The following is a 16237-nucleotide window of genomic DNA, read 5'->3' as shown; positions in this document are numbered from 1 at the left end:
GTTTTCACCATCACCAATCTCTTTTCCATCATTGTCAGAAGAGGCGTCAGGCATTTCTATATATGCCAGTCAATGTCAGTCAAACATCTCCTTGGCTGAAGAGGATTCCAATAAGTCTATTAAAGCGACTACACTGAATTCCACAATGGTGGAGGTGCAATCATTAATAGATTCCTTCATACAGCCGAGACCACTTAGACCTCCCATGAAGGAACAACCTGCACAACCTGTGCAATCTGTACAACAATCTGTCCTACTTCAGCCAACCTTAGTGGCAATCAACACCACATTGCTGAACCTCCTAACATTATATGGCAATATGAGCACCCAAGTGTCCAGACAAGCAACTCAACTAGAGGCGTTGACCAATTTGTCCCAGGTGCAACAGATAGCCCTGAGTACTAACTTGCCTAATTCTTCTGCTAGGCAATTAAGTATGGAGGTTGAACCTGTTTGTCTAGTGGAAGACGGAACTCAGTTCTTAGTGGTAGGTGACAGGATTCCGCAGATCGCAACCTTTTGTCATATTCCTGCCATAGACGGCATCATTCATACTATTGAGACCTTGCCTGTTATTGGGATCCCACAGAATTACTCCAATATATCTGTTCCATCTCAGTCCCTGAGTGCTATTAGCTCTTCCACTCCAGAGGTGTGCTCGCTACGCTCCTGTACTGGGGGGGGGGGGGGGGGCAAGGGTTGCTTCCCAAAGACACAAGACTACCAAGTCTCTTTTGAAAAGTTTGCGATCCCTGAAAAACAACCGCAAAAATATGGCCCCCTCGAAACCTGCAAAAAGTACTTTTTTTTTATTTTTTTTTTTTTATTTGTATATGGTTTTAGTAAACCTTTACAAAAAGCATCAACACATAGAATCAACACATAGACAGAATAGATACACAATTACAAATTTACACAATTACATAATTAGAATATTACAGAAGCTTGGAAGAATTTTGCAGTGAGAAAATCCAAGAAACATCGTAACATCATGAAATTACAAGAACAAACAAGAACAAGAGCAAGCGCAGTAGCAGCAGAATAACCCGTATCTTTAACCTTTAACCTATAACCTATATCTTGAAACAGCATGGTAGCAACAGGTATATCTATTCAAGATGGAGGTTACGAATAAAGCTAGATAAAGCCAGACCCTCCCTACTTGTTCCAATACTCAGACAGCGTTGCCATACTAGGTCAGTCGGGAGACCTAGGAATTGTAATTTCAAGGCGTTCAAGCAAGAGTCTCTCAGGACATTGAGATGACTACAGAACAGAATGAGGTGTTTAGCCGTTTCAGGGACTAAGCCGCAGAATCTGCAGAGACTATTAGCCGCTGTAATCTGTTTCCACCTCAGTTTAGTATCCAGAGTAGGTAGAATATTCCACCGTAGTCTGAGTAGTGTATGTCTGTGATCCCGATTTGGGAAGATCTTAAGAATTGGAGAAAGAATTCCTCTTTTTTTATGTTCATGAGCCAAGTGTGACATAGAAGTATATGCATGAAAGGCATCCACGGTCCGGCACCAATCAAAGTCCCACAACTTCATTTTAGTTTTAGTGGGATTACTGATTAGTTGCTCTAAATCTGAGCCGATATTGACCAGAATATCTTCGCAGAGCATAGCAAATTTGTATAGGAATCCAGATCGGTAGATGTTGTTGCCAGCCAGTTCATATAACGTGTTGGCAGTAGGGGCCTTAAGTTTAGCATAAAGCAGCAGCTTCCTCCAATCAACTCGTGCTGTAAAAGAGATATAGCCCAGCTCGAAGCGAATGGCGGCCAGGGGTACTGCATTGGGGACGAGTAGGACCCGTCTCCATATGTCCCCTTCAATACCATCCAATTTGGCGCTGGATAGCCGAGTACCGAGCTCTAGGCCATATGTCAATTTCGGTGCGATTTTCCCCTCAAAAAATAGTAAAGCAGGTCTAATAGAAAATCGGCCATATTTACGGTCAATTTTAAGGACCTGACTGGCCAGTACCTTAGCTTTATTCAGGAGAAGAAGGTTCTGCCCTTTTGAGCCTCTACTTGCTCCCAGATAAAAGCCCAGATAAGACAAGTGGAGCAGGTTATAGTTGCACCTCCTAGCTTCCAGAGGTTAGTTTTCTTCCTAGCAACCCCTTTAGATAAGGCAAGGATTTTGGTTTTCGCAGGATTAATATGCAAGCCATTGAGTTGAGCGTAGTTGGCGAATACGTCCAGCAACCGCTGTAACCCCACCTTAGTTAAATCAAATAGAACAAAATCGTCAGCGTAAGCCAACCAAATAAGCTTCAAAGTGCCAATACTCGGCGCTAATAGCCCCTCTTTCACAAGGTGCTCTGCTACATCTGAAACATATTGATTAAACACCCAGGGGGCTAGCACGCAACCCTGTCTAACCCCACGATGAGTATGGACAGCATCTGACATGTCCCCCTTTTTGGTTAACCGGATACGAACAGTAGAATTGTTATATACCCCCTCCAATAGGCCAATTAAGCCCCTTGGCAGACCCCAGGCATAAAGTTTTTGCCAAAGCCTATTTCGGTCAACACAATCAAAGGCTGCCGAGAGATCCACTGAGGCCATAAAAATAGGTCCCCTAGTTGAGCTCCAAGCAGTCTCTTGAATACACTTAACTACCAGTCCATTGATGTTAGTGGAGTGGTTTTTACGGAAGCCCGTTTGAAAGGGGCTCAAAGGATGGCTAGTTTTTTCCCAATCCCTTAGGTGTGAAAGAAGAAAAGCAGAGAAGATTTTACAGTCCGCATCTATTAAAGCGATAGGCCGATAGTTTTTGGGATCAGACCTACTACCACATTTGAAGATCGGGATAACATATGCCGTGGACCAAGAGCTAGGGCATGTCCCAGTTTGCAAGATATCCCGAAACTCAATACATAAGAGATTGGCCCAAAGATTCGGGTCTGCTTTAAAGGTATTGTTCGTTAGCCCATTCGGGCCAGGGGCTCTTGATCTCTTACATCTGTGGATTAACTCCAGGATCGTATCAATCTCTAACGGTGGATCCCATTTAGGATGAGGGACTAGTGGGTCATAATCAGTTAAACTGGCCATTGCCGCTAGGGGGCTAGGAGCAAATCTATTTGAGAAGAACTCCAGCCACCCTTGTTCCGCAATCGGATTAAGTTCAGCAATGGCCTGATTACCATCCTGTCCATTAACGATCTGCCAGAAGGCTCCCACATTTGCCTTCAAGATAACCTGTAACATCAATTCCGAGTCCTGTTGTACTAACTGATGTTTAATTGTTTTGCAGTAATTCTTGTAGGCTTGTTTAACCTTCTTGATAAGGATTAGGCGAGTGGACAAGTCGCTTATTGCAGTTTGTAGTTTCCTAATATTTTTTTTCTTGATAGTTTTTGCTGCTGCCACCTGAGAGTTATATTGATGTAAATGCCTAGTGACTGGAAAAGTACTTTAAATACCTTCTTTAAAGCACTGGACAATACTGCCAAACTAACGCACAAAGATTGCCATACACAACCCATACAGTCCCAGGTATCGTCAAGGCTGCCCACTTTTGCCAACACCTCATCTCATAATATTGCAATCCCTGCCTTGCCTAACACAGATGCATTTCCATCATCACATTCTCCTCTTAATGATTTAATTAAATTTATTCAGCAGGAGAAAAGTGTTTTAAATAGCTCTGTGCCTACTAACATAGCAAGGAAAACAGTTACATTTGGTATGTCTGCTCGTTTAGCCAATTCACTGGATCAAGCCCAGGAATTGGAATCCGTTGCAAATTTAAAATCTATGGTGGATCAAAACCTGGCTGAACGTTTGTCTACCTCTTCCATTCAGCAAGTATTCCACCATGCAAGACATTAGGTTCCATGCCTTTGCATACACATTCAGTCTCTGGTCCTGTGTCTCCAGTTCGAACCATCGACTCATCAAATCTCATACAAACTCCAGACACAGCGTTAACAGAAGGTGCAGCGGAGCTGATTGACCCTAGGCATGAAGCTCAAAACTCATACCACACATTCTTAATGATGAAGGCTCCCTCCACTGTGTTCCTTTGCATAAAGTGTCTGGTCTTCATGATTAATTAATCCCGGAAAGAGGGGGGGGCGTTAGTCAGAAGTAAGACCACTGTCCTGTACCCACATAAACGTGTGGGGTTTTAAGTTATAGTGTGATCTCTGGACCAGACTGGAACCATGCATGCAAGAGATGCCCTTGTTGGTACTCACTGTGGTGCACATCATATTGTGTGCAGTGACTCAAAAAGAAATGACGTGAAAGCGAAGAAAGCCATCTCTTGGGTCAGTCTACTGGAAATGTGCAAGTGCAAGAATAGGATCCTTTCTGCATTAGAGGACCAAAGGACTACTCATGCCATCAATCAGAGCCACGATGATGCACTCTAGCGAAACAGTAGATAGGCCAGATGGACAACGGAACCTGAAGATACACCCATTACACACTTATTAATAGCTCCTGCTCATCTAGGGTGTATTCATTATTGATGTGGCTATCAAGCTGTAGTATCTGAGATCAGCCCTCTCGCAGGCTAATTCCGGCTCTGTATGGACACAAATACATCCGGATACTAGGATAGACAACGAGGTGCGTGCATGCATCCAACTAATCCTTTCAACATGACAGAAGTAAAAGATGGCGCTTGTTTTAGCCTGCCGGAAAAAAGGATCCCACCGATCGAAACGCCGCGCTAATGCAATTGGCGTCAAAGGGAATCTAAAAACAGACTTTTTTCATATTAATAGCTCCTGAACACTTTGGAAGAGTACATTATTCATCTGCACAGTGTCAATCTATGAATGGAAACTGCACGTGCTGCATTTTTTGAACCACGTTCATATTAAATGGGAGTATTTGCAAATGGAGCTATTATCGCGGTAATGTGCAGAATTTGCCCACGTACACCTTTCAGATTTTTGCATATGGCACAGCGCCCTGATAGTTGACGCTTAATGTTTTTGCTGACAGACCCAACCAGATTAGTTTCAGGCCGCACTTGTTAGAGAATTCTGGCTGTGCCTCCGGGCCCAGAAGGTGTCTATGGCGGAGCCCCCATTCCCAACCTCATAACTCGGCCCACCCATAATCTCCCCTGCTACCGTTAGAGCGAGCGTCTCCCACATCATAATTCTAGAGCACTGGCAAGTGAGCACTGTCCATGCGTTAAGCTGAAAACGCAAATTACGATTTACCAAGAGATCACTGAAGCAGGTCATGCAGGGAACACTGCATGTGCAAGCAGGACTAGGAGTCAGTGATATGGGGACAAATAAACATGCGTCGAAATGGGCAAGCAGAGATCAGCAGATAACAATGACAGGGCCGTCTGCGTCAAGATGGCTGGTCTCCCAGTTACAAACACTATTAGGTAAACCTGGGCAAGAGAAGGGCCCACCTGCAATCAGCCAATTACATGAATCCTTGCCAATAGGCCCATGTGTTCCCATAGTCCTTCCTTAGTAAAAAAAATGTAATGGTTGTAAGTTTTGAATTCATCTCTAGCACTGGTAGAGTGCACCACCCATATGCAAATCAATCTGGCACTGCCACCAATGGTAGCAGTCAAGCCCAAACTGCCAGGCACGTTCCTTCAGCCTACAAGCAACTGCAGCTGTGTTTTGCATTGTTGGGAATCATCAGTGAGGTGCACCTCGGTTTCCTTTGGCACAATGACCAAGGAACCCACGTCTGCATATCCTTAGATAGGGAGACACACTATATCCCAAAAATGTTCGAGATTGAAGGTTTTGAATTAGCTTCCACTTTACTGTTTTTTCACCTGCCCGAGCTATTGCATTAGATGACCATCCATATGCAAATCAGTCTGGCACTGCCACCTGTGGGAGCAGTCCAGCCCAAACTGCCAGGTCATGTCCTTCTGCGCAGAAACGCCAGCAACCCCAGAAATGTTTCGGACTTTTATTGGGTATCACCAATGAGATACAACTTGGATCCTATGGTTCAGCGAGCAAGGAACTCTCGTCTGAGCATACCTTCACTCATGGAGGAGAACAGTTTATAGCCAAAACATTTTGTGGATAGAATATTTTTAATTGGGATACAGACCTGGCTCTCTGGTATGCACCTCATGGTCTTCACACCCCAGCTGTCCACCTGCACCAAATCCCTTCAGTTTGACTCCGACAAACACCTCTCCTTTAAACAGCACATAACAAGAAAGACACAAATGGCTTGTTAAAACAAAGAGGTGATGACTGGAAGGTTTGGAATTAATCCTAACCTCTGGCATTGCCCTGGCCAATCCTCCAGACCATCGTTGTTTGCCTGCCAAGCCACTACAAAAGGATAAAGACCATTTGCAAATCAGGCTTGGTCACTCCTCAAAAGGGGCAGTACAGCCCAAACTGCTTGGTGGCTCAGTGGACCTTGTTTACATCATCCAATCCACTCTCCGTCTATTCACACTTCACTCCCACTTTCGAATATACCTACTCATGGGCTTTTTCCCTTTCCACACTTTCCTGCAGATCATCATTGTCTCCTGTTCCCTGCCCCAGACCTGATTAGTGTGTCATGTGTTGACCGTGGTGTTGTCTGTGGATATGGATGTCTGACTGTTCCCATGTGATGTTATTGAACATTTGAATGTCACATGTGCATTACTTTTCCCCTGGTATGTATGGTGACTCGGCAGTTGTATGGCCCCTCATTGTGCGTTTATGCCACTGTTGAATGACAATGTGTCTACTGCTGGCATGGACAATACGGGTAGAGAGAAGGGTCACTTCTTAGCAAAAGCCATGCATCTGTTGCTTACTGAACTGTGTGTGGATGCACAATGTCTGATGGGTGTGTGTCCTGCCATTTGTTATTAGAATGCACCTTGAAGCATATATGCATTATTTTCTCTTTGAACATGGCTTAATATGTCTTTCTCTGTACATCTGCAGGTGATGATGCACCAGATGGAGAGGAGGAGGAAGAGTTCATGGTGCGTCAGACCACCAGTGGGGGATGTAGTGTGATAGGTTGTGAGGACCCACTGGTGCTCCAGACCATCCTCAGTCCTGCTGAAGACTCTTCAGACTCTTCTGACTAATCTGGCTGTGATGCTGCACCTGATGTGTATACCGCTAAGAGAGTGAGGGTGAATGCCCTAATGGGCGGATCAGATGGGGCCTGTGAGTCTACGGCGGGGCAGCTGGCTTCACAAGGCCAGTCAGTGCTTGTCCCCCCGTCTGCAGTGGTTATGGCTGCAAGGCCACCCTCCCATGATTTGACTTCCAGTCCTGGGGCTAATGTTCATGGGAGGGTTGCAGACCTGCAGCCAATGAAAGGGGATCCACAGCAACCGGAATGGTCCCTTTCATCCGGCCGTTGTGGACCATGCACATGTGGGGGACATATGCAGGCTAGGGAGACATAGTGGGAGCAGCAGATGTTGCGTACCACCCTCTGACATGGGAATGTGTTGGACAAAATATCTGAAAGTATGGGTAAGATGGCCTGGTCTATGACCCCACCAGCGGCCCGGGTAGAGCAACAGCTATAGGCCATGCAGTCCTTATGCTGCTCCCGGTTAGGGAGAATTCTCATATATGTGCTAATTCCCTTCACCTTAGAGACCACCACCAACTTTGCTGGATTCCGAGGACTTGATTACTTTACCTGGAGAGAGTGTGAGCCTTTGTTCCCACTCTCTCATGTATTTTGATCTGTGTTTTACTCTTGTGTTCTTTGATTATGGTGTTTTAAGATAACTCCATAGGCATCAACTTTTTATGTGTGTTACACAGCACCCTCAGTGCAGTGACACAGGGAAGCTCTTTAGGCTGTCCCAAGGTTTAAATACGTTCTCTGGGATAAACTGTTTCCCCGAGAATGTAAAGTTAAATTGACTTTACTAGTCTTTTTAAATTCCTAGACCCGGCACACACTATCTTACAATAGAGTGCTGGAGGGGTTACCTAGTATCAAATATGTCTAGAAACTCATGTAGAAGTCAAATGCTACCCTTTCCTATCGAAATGGCTGGTGGCAGTGGTTTTACAATGAACTACCATGATTATTTCCGACCGCGAACACCGGTAGCTAGAAATCGCGGGAGCCACGTTTTTCAAGATGGCGCCTAAGCCCCCTTTGTTTAAACAGGTCCCAGTCTTCTTTTTTTGCCATTTCTTTTTGGAAAGGTCCTTATAGATTTTGTCTCTGCATGCCAAACTAGGTTCGGTCCCTTTGTTTCTATGCCTTTGGCAAGCTTCAGTACTGAAGACCACCTCTGGAGTGTCTGGGGTTGGCAGGAAGTGAGGGAGGTGCCCGATACTCCCTGTGCTTAGTCTCCTAAGAGACTCAAATGCACTCTGGCGTGATTGGCTGGCTGACTGTCTGGCAAGGACAGCCACCCTGCTGGGTGAGTGGCAGCTAGGCTGGAATGAATGGGAACAAACTGTTTAAAAGGTGAGTCTCTTGGCTTGGAAGGCAGAGTCGACCACTGGAACGAAAGAACCGAAGACGAGCTGAAAGAGGACGGCTGCTGCAACTACTGGACCGTTGGTTTGCCCGATGGAGCCCTGCTGCAGGTCCGAATCGCCAAGTTCATCTTGACAGAGAAGCCCCTTCAAGGACGACTTCTTCCTTTGAGTTGGTAGGACCAATCAACTTGTAAGCCACCTGGATACCATTCTCGGAGCTGGTTAGTGTTACCCAGGGAGAAGGTCACCAGCTTGTGCGCTTGAAGAACAGCAACCGGAATCGAAGATTTGCCAATTTACCAGCTTTGTGATCCGTCCGCGTGCAGTGCAGGAGTCCCCCGATGTCCTCCCTCTTGTCCCCACGACTGAGGCTTAGGAACAGCGAGATCTACAGGAACTGCGAGGAACAGAAGTCTTCAGCTGCCCCTTTTTCTTCAATATAAGATACTGTGAAAACCCGATCAAGAGAACTTACCTCTCACCGCCAAAGTTCATGGAACTTTGGCAACTTGCAGGCCTAGTCAGCTTATGACCTGACATACAAACCTTTCTTCCGTGAACTACTTCTAAGAACCATTTTTACTTATACAAGAAACTAGCCCTTTGAATTTGGCCTACCCATTGCATTGAATCAACTTCTCTGGTGAACTCAAATTATTTGCACTATTTTAAAGTAACTGTAATATTTGTTTTATCAATTTATGCCCTTGTGCTCCTACTTCAATGCTATTTTGCTCAGACTTCAAGGGAGCTTAACTGCTTAGTAATCAGTATTGTAGTATACGTTTTGTGTGATATTGGTTGCCTCAATTAGTGAATGCTTCATAAATGATTGTTTAATAAATTAAGAAGTGTTTTACCAAGAAACCTCGAGTATAATTGTCTATCTGAATACTTGTCATTGTAGACCTTTGTGTAACATCCTTACAAGCTCACATTCCCTCTTGAGATACGCCTGGCTGCTCAGCTCGCTACCAAAAACTGTGAGGTACAGACTTATACCAATGGTTGGTTTTGCTTACACCTGTAGTCCTAGTTGTGTGTAGTGGTCCCAGAAGTTTGCATACAAACTTTGCATAACACTCCCACAGACTGTGCATAGAAGCCAACATCAAGGACCGACGGGCTGATCTTCAGGCACACAGTGAAGCCCTGTGTTGTGAGATGTTGGCCATGAGGTCCGCTATCCATGAAGAACTCACTGCCACTAGGACACTGATCCATGATGAGATAGATGCCTTCAGGCAGACACTCTCAGAGCAACTCAATGCATCACGGTGAGCGTGCATACAGACTCTGCAGCCATTTGTGATGAAATGCATGGAGACCTCACCAAACTCACTGTGCTGGTGCATTCCACCATGTGATAGCAGGCCGTGGCTAGCGAACACCAGGCCTTGGCACTGCGTGGTGAGCTTATTTTTTTCTCCCTTGAGATGTGCAGTTGACCTCTCAAGGGCATGATGAATGCAATTGTGGACAAGAAACCCTGCACAGTGACATCAACTAGCATGGTTGCCTCTTGCTCAACAGGATGGCGTGTGCAGGTAACATTGGGTGGAGGGAATATAGATACCAGTCTGCTGTATGCATAACTGTGAACTATGGCTGTTGTAATGCATTATCCCATGTTGTTGCAGTGCTGCAGTATCATGCAATGACTGAACTCCATGTGTGGTCCAACGTGCACCCTTTCACATCCCTAGTCCACATGCCCTCTGCCCGGCACTGGCCCTCCTCTCATGCATTTGGAGGCACAGTTACCGGTGGAGGTGATGAGGGAATTGCATCATGCCAGCTCAGTCAGCAGGTAAGCATGTTCACTGTCTCACGTGTTGTGTTAGTGTTCTTGGTCACCTTAGTATTTCCATGCAGTACACATCTTGACAAACTGGGGGATTAACTTTGTGTCATAGTGAATGTCTGTGCAGATGTGTGTCTGTACACATGCATGTTTGTGTATGTGCAGATACACTTCTATGTGTGTGCATTGCTTTGTTGGATGCCCTTTGATAAGTGACCCTATCATTGGAAGGGATTGTGCAGCACTATTCACACGTTCCCCCTTGGCAGTATTTCATTCATTCTGAATATATGTACTGATTGATGGCATGCATTCACTGTGCATCTGAACTGCAACACTTGCCTCACTGACCGTGAAGATGTCTCCTTACTGCCACCCTTCCACTCCCCCTGTCCACATGTTTCCTACTGTGCCATGCAAGTGTACTGCCTGTGCCCACTACTCTTTGACCGGTGCCAATTCCCAATCCACTCTGTTCTCCACTTATATAGCCAGCCCAGCCATGCCACTGTTGAACGTGTACTAAACATGTTAATTGACATGTATCATCATCCTCTGCTGCAGCCCTTCACGACGTAGCTGATGGTGACTCAATTCTGGCCTTTTGTGTGCATTGACTCCACAGGACATGTATGTCACACTTGATGCATTTCTGGTTGTACAGATATGTGTATATGTTCCCATGACTGACTGCTTCTGTGTTACCCAATGTGGTGACTTTTTGTGCAGTGTTTGATTATGTTGGTTATCTGCACCAAGGTGGCACATATGTTTTTTTGTTTTGATATCTTCTTCATTTCATCTGCCACTGTCAGTGAGTGTACATTGTGTGCCCACATTGTGGTCCCATGCATGTGTGAGATTGTCCACTCCCCACAGCTTGTTTTCATATGGTCTCCCTGTGTGAGTTACAAGTGAACCCTGGAATCCATGCACACTTCCTGGTACAGTCTCAATCAGGGTGTGTGGCATGTTGGGGGGTGAGTGAACAGTTGTATGTTGTCCGGAGGTCCATTTCCAGTCTTGCGGTACAGGGGTGCGTGATGGTTGGTGTAGGGTCTGGGTAATATATGATAGGTTATTTATAACGTGCTTAATACCCAGAGGTTTCTAGGTGTGCACCCGGGGATCGAACCTTTGTTGCTCCATGTGATCTTGCTTCCAAGCACGTTGACCATGAGCTATCCTCCTGAGATACGGTTGGAGTGCCTTTGTTGCAGGGATGTAGTTTACAAGGGTATTTTTATGATTTGCATGCCATGGGGTGTGTTGCCATTTTGTTTTCTGGTGTATAGCTGATGATTGACATTTCATATGTGCCCATTCCTATCCAGTCTACCCTTCACCGTTAGCCACTGTTGTCCTTCATGGGCCACTGCATGTGGTTATTGTCCTTCTCTGTCCCTTCCATGCTCTCCAACCAGGATGCTACTTCAAGAAGTGTTCATGTCTACATCTTCCTCCCTAGGGCAGATTGTCTATGCCCTCACACACTGTGATGTCAGACCCGTCCGTCCCCATCTCCACTCCAAACAGTGCCCTCCTTGCAATGCTTTTTCCTGTCCATTTCTCTCTCTCTCTCTCTCTCTCTCTCTGTCTCTCTCTCTCACTCTGTCTTTCTCTTGCACTCCACTCCACTGCCGTCACTCGACACTCTGTGTCCTGTCTCCCTCTTGCACTCTGTGATCCTTTCTTGTTCCCTTCATGAGTTGTCATGGATGCCCAGTATCTTAAAGTTGTGGCAATGCATGTCTTTGCAATTTGAAAATGTATTTGCAGGTGGTATGAAAGAGAGGTGGGTACCATGTGCGATAAGTGAAGGGCACTCAGTGTGTGACTTGTGTTATGGTTTGTGGCAGGGAGTCTGGCACTGTGTAGGGTTGCTTTTCTTTTACTTGTTTTGGGATGAACAGGTCCAGCTTCATGGGTGCATGTGACACATGGTGTTGTTAGGCTGGTGTGTCTATGCATGCATTTTTTCTCAGGATAATCATGGTGGCAGTGGTTGCGGGGTCCCATTTGGGGGTGGCTATCACTGTAGGCTCTTAGTTGGTGAATTGTCATTAGGGTGGCAGGCCCAGCTGTTTGTGTGCTGTGACACATGTTTAAGGTGGTGGTGGTGAGTGTTTCCTTGCACTTTACACGTGTCTTGGCTGCATCATGATATGATATATGATATGCTATGATATGATATGTTTATTTATATAGCGCCTATACACAATGTGTTTCAAAGCGCTTCAAGGCAAGGGAGGGAACAAGGGAAAAAACAATGACATTCTTACAAGCCATGAATTGTAAGGATGTGAAATTAACTATCATACTCAGCCTGACGACATTTCAGATAGTGCAAGAGCTAAGACATAGATAAGGAAGGGAGGGGGAGAGTGGGAAGGAAATGGAAACAGACAGGCAACTACCGTACTAGGCCTGATGACATTTCTGGTAGAGCCGGAAAAAAAACAAGAGGTGAGGGAGAGGGGTGCAAAAAGGTAGGGGAGGAACAAAACAAGCGACTATCATATTAGGCCTGATGACATTTCAGATAGTGCTGGAGGGGGGGGGGGGGGTGGGGAGGAAAAAAACAGTAAGGGGAGGGAGGAGGTTACAGACGAGGTTGCTATCATACTAGGTCCAGGGACAATTCTGATAGAGTAAGTGCATAGAAGAAAGTAAGGGGAGGAGATAGGAAAAGGAAGAAGGGAAAGGAGGAGAGAACAGAGAGTTAGCAGTCAAAAGAGTGGAGAAGCAAGAGGGGAGAGTGAATACAATTGCAGAAGTCAGTAGTAAAACATAATGTTGCAAGCCAGGATACAAGATGAAGATGGGAACAGCATGAATCAGGGCCACCATGAGTACAATATGCAACAGAAGTTCACCATGAGAGTTGAGAAAGGGTGACGCATCATGAATTAATGAAGTCCATAAAAGTCAAATCCAGCATTGTCCACAAGACGGTGATGGTGAAACCAGAATGTAGCAGTACAGACTCCTGCAGAAGTAGGCTTGAGTGGGGTGAGGGGGGAGCAGGGTAGAAGAATCAAGCAAAACAGGCAACACCTGTGTGCGAGAATGGAGGGCACAAGGGAACATAACGGGGGGACCAGAGGGAGTAACACATGTTGGTGCATGCCTACCTGCTGTCTGAGCAGAGGGTTGGGCCCTGGGTCCTCCAGGTCCAAACAGGAATTCCCCTTTTCCTCGTCTGCCCTTTGCTTAGGACGCCCAGGCGAGAGACGCCCTTGATCTAATAGTTAAGAGCAGGAAGGAAGAGGCAGGGCTAAGAAGGTGGGTGGTGCTTGCTAAGTGGTGAAAAGGAGCGGCAAACAGGAAGGCACCAGGTGGGCGGGGCTTGCTAAGTGGTGAAAAAGAGCGGCAAACAGGAAGGCACCAGGTGGGTCGGGCTTGCTAAGTGGTGAAAAAGAGTGGCAGGCAGGAAGGCACCAGGTGGGCGGGGCTTAGGCCAGGTGACCTAGATCCACTTGCACCTGCTACCCATCTGCAAATGAAAAGAGGCTGGAGGGCTCCTTAAGTAGGGAAAAGGAGCAGCAAACAGGAAGGCACCAGGTGGGCGGGGCTTGCTAAGTGGTGAAAAAGAGCGGCAAACAGGAAGGCGCCAGGTGGGTGGGGCTTGCTAAGTGGTAAAAAAGAGCGGCAAACAGGAAGGCACCAGGTGGGCAGGGCTTAGGCCAGGTGACCTAGACCCACTTGCACCTGCTCCCCATCTGCCTGGCATCCAATACAATTATTTTCTAACAGTAATTCCTACCAACACTGGCAGTCCAATCTTGGTGCTTCTGCACCATCTGGGGGTGCTGTCCCAAGACAACATACATGACAGCATTGCTGCTCATTGGTGGGATGCAATGTACTCGACAGGCACCAGGCACACATGATTGTCCATTCTTTGTTGATGGTCATAGGGTCCATGTACCGTGCAGGGTGTACCATCAGCTATTAAGAGGCCTGTTGACAGCTGATGGGTGCATCTCAATGCTCCCTTCAGTCCAATGCACATTTGACCCAATTCAGTCCATTCCCGGTGAAGTGTGCTTTCCCTTGTACTTTCCTGTTGCATGCTCCCTTTTGTGTGGGTTTGTCCTTGGCCTCTGTTTCTCATTGCTTTCTCATGTCTACTTGTTTGTTTCATGCCAGTTCCCTCAGTGACCTGCCTTCCAGTCTAGCATCTGCCTCTGTGAAGTGCTGCCTTCTGCGAGATCCTGTCTTCTGTGCAATTGGTGAGATATTGTGTTCACTTGTTCCTGGGCTTAGCATCATCGGCTCCCCTGTCAGTGTTTACTGCATTGTCCCACTGCCACATTGTTGAGGGGACGGCATATAATGGCATTGAGAATACTACTAAGGTGCTCCTGCATTTCCATCCTCTCAGTGTTCTCTTTGTGGGGGTCAGTGTTATGATGACTGTAGCCATATGCATGTGTTGGGAAGGTACCATCAACATAATGATGGGTAAGTGTAGGATTTTTTGGTATTTAAGGTATCACTGTGTGGGTTGTTCATGTTGAAATGGCATGAGGTGGGTGGATGTGGCTGCATGTGTGTCAGAACACATGGTGATCTGTGGCTGGTGAGTTATTGTGTGCATTTGTTGCATGCCACTCAGGGGGGCACATATTGCTGTATGTTTGGGTTCATGGATGTATAGCTGACCCTCACATTGATTTGTATTTCTCTACAGATGAATATGGCATGGAATGATGGATGCAGGAATTGTGGAGGAAAAAGCAACGTCCAGGCCAACAGAGGGGGATTTTGGTGGACGGCACGGTGTAGATGATGCAGGCTCACATTTGATGAGGTAAGATGTGCATTTCTCTTGTAGTGATCTGTTTATTTTCTGTTTCACCATGACTACTTTGATGTGACTGTGTATTGTAAGCATAGTGGTTGTCAGGGAATGGTTTGGCCACTGAACCTGTTTATTGTTGTGTAACACAAATGGATGGGTCAAGGGCTGTCCTCGCATGAGTTTGTTAGCATCAATTTTGTAGTATGCCTTCATACTTGTTATCTCATGTGTGTAGTTTGGTGTCTACATGCAGTCCAGTTGTTGTTGGCCATGTGACAGTGGTCTGTGACTTTGTTGCTTGTGCTATGTGCTTTTGTGTGTGCTACATGGACACTGTTGTGTAAAGTTACTTTGCCTGTGCTGTTAATTTATGCACTGCAATGCAGATTATGGGTATGACTCATAGGCTATTTTCATATGTGATTGCACCTTTATTTGACGCTCCTGTGAAGGTGGCCCTTGGTTTGTGTCTGACACTTTTGCTCACTTCAAAGTGGACTCTTGTTCAGTGGTTGTTTTGTTATGGGTTGCAATGTACCCCTATTCCCAGTATCTATGTCACATGTGAAATCTTGCACCCCTCCTTTCACACTCACAGGAACATGGATATGCTTGGGCCTGCAGTGCACATGGTCCCACAGTTCTTCTATCTGATTTGGTTTGCTTGTAGGAATTGGTGGAATTGTTGATTTTGGTGTCCATGAATGGCTACGTGTTAAGATTTGATTGTTGCCTATTTCATGCATTTTTATGTAGCAACATATTTGAACTTGTTCATATATTTTTGCCATTTTTACAGTTGTTGAACATCCATCAATGATTTCACTATATACTTCTCGGAGTGGGAGTGGTATACTCCCACTTACAAGTCTTTTGTGGGGTCTCCTCTTCTGCATTTTGTTTTATGCCTAATGGAAACACACAATTGTGCCCTCCCAGTGGCACATTCTCAGGGTGATGTTATGGGCATGGAGGATAGGCCCCAATTCATCATTGAATGGCACTTAGGAGGTGTCTTCACTGTGTTTACTACACAAGGGCTGGTATTTGTGTGACCTACGATTGCACCAGCTGTGTGCAAGCAGCCTCTGCACGTACCCTTTGGCCAGCCATGGGCAAGGGTGGTGCCTGTGGGTGCAGCTGGTGTCCCACCTGCATGTCCACTGGTACACTGCACTGTGTAGCAACAT

The sequence above is a fragment of the Ambystoma mexicanum genome, chromosome 3p, assembly GCF_040938575.1.
Source record: "Ambystoma mexicanum isolate Mex_15411 chromosome 3p, UKY_AmexF1_1, whole genome shotgun sequence".
NCBI classification, from domain to species: Eukaryota; Metazoa; Chordata; class Amphibia; order Caudata; family Ambystomatidae; genus Ambystoma; species Ambystoma mexicanum.
Note: the sequence above shows the minus strand (reverse complement) of the source record.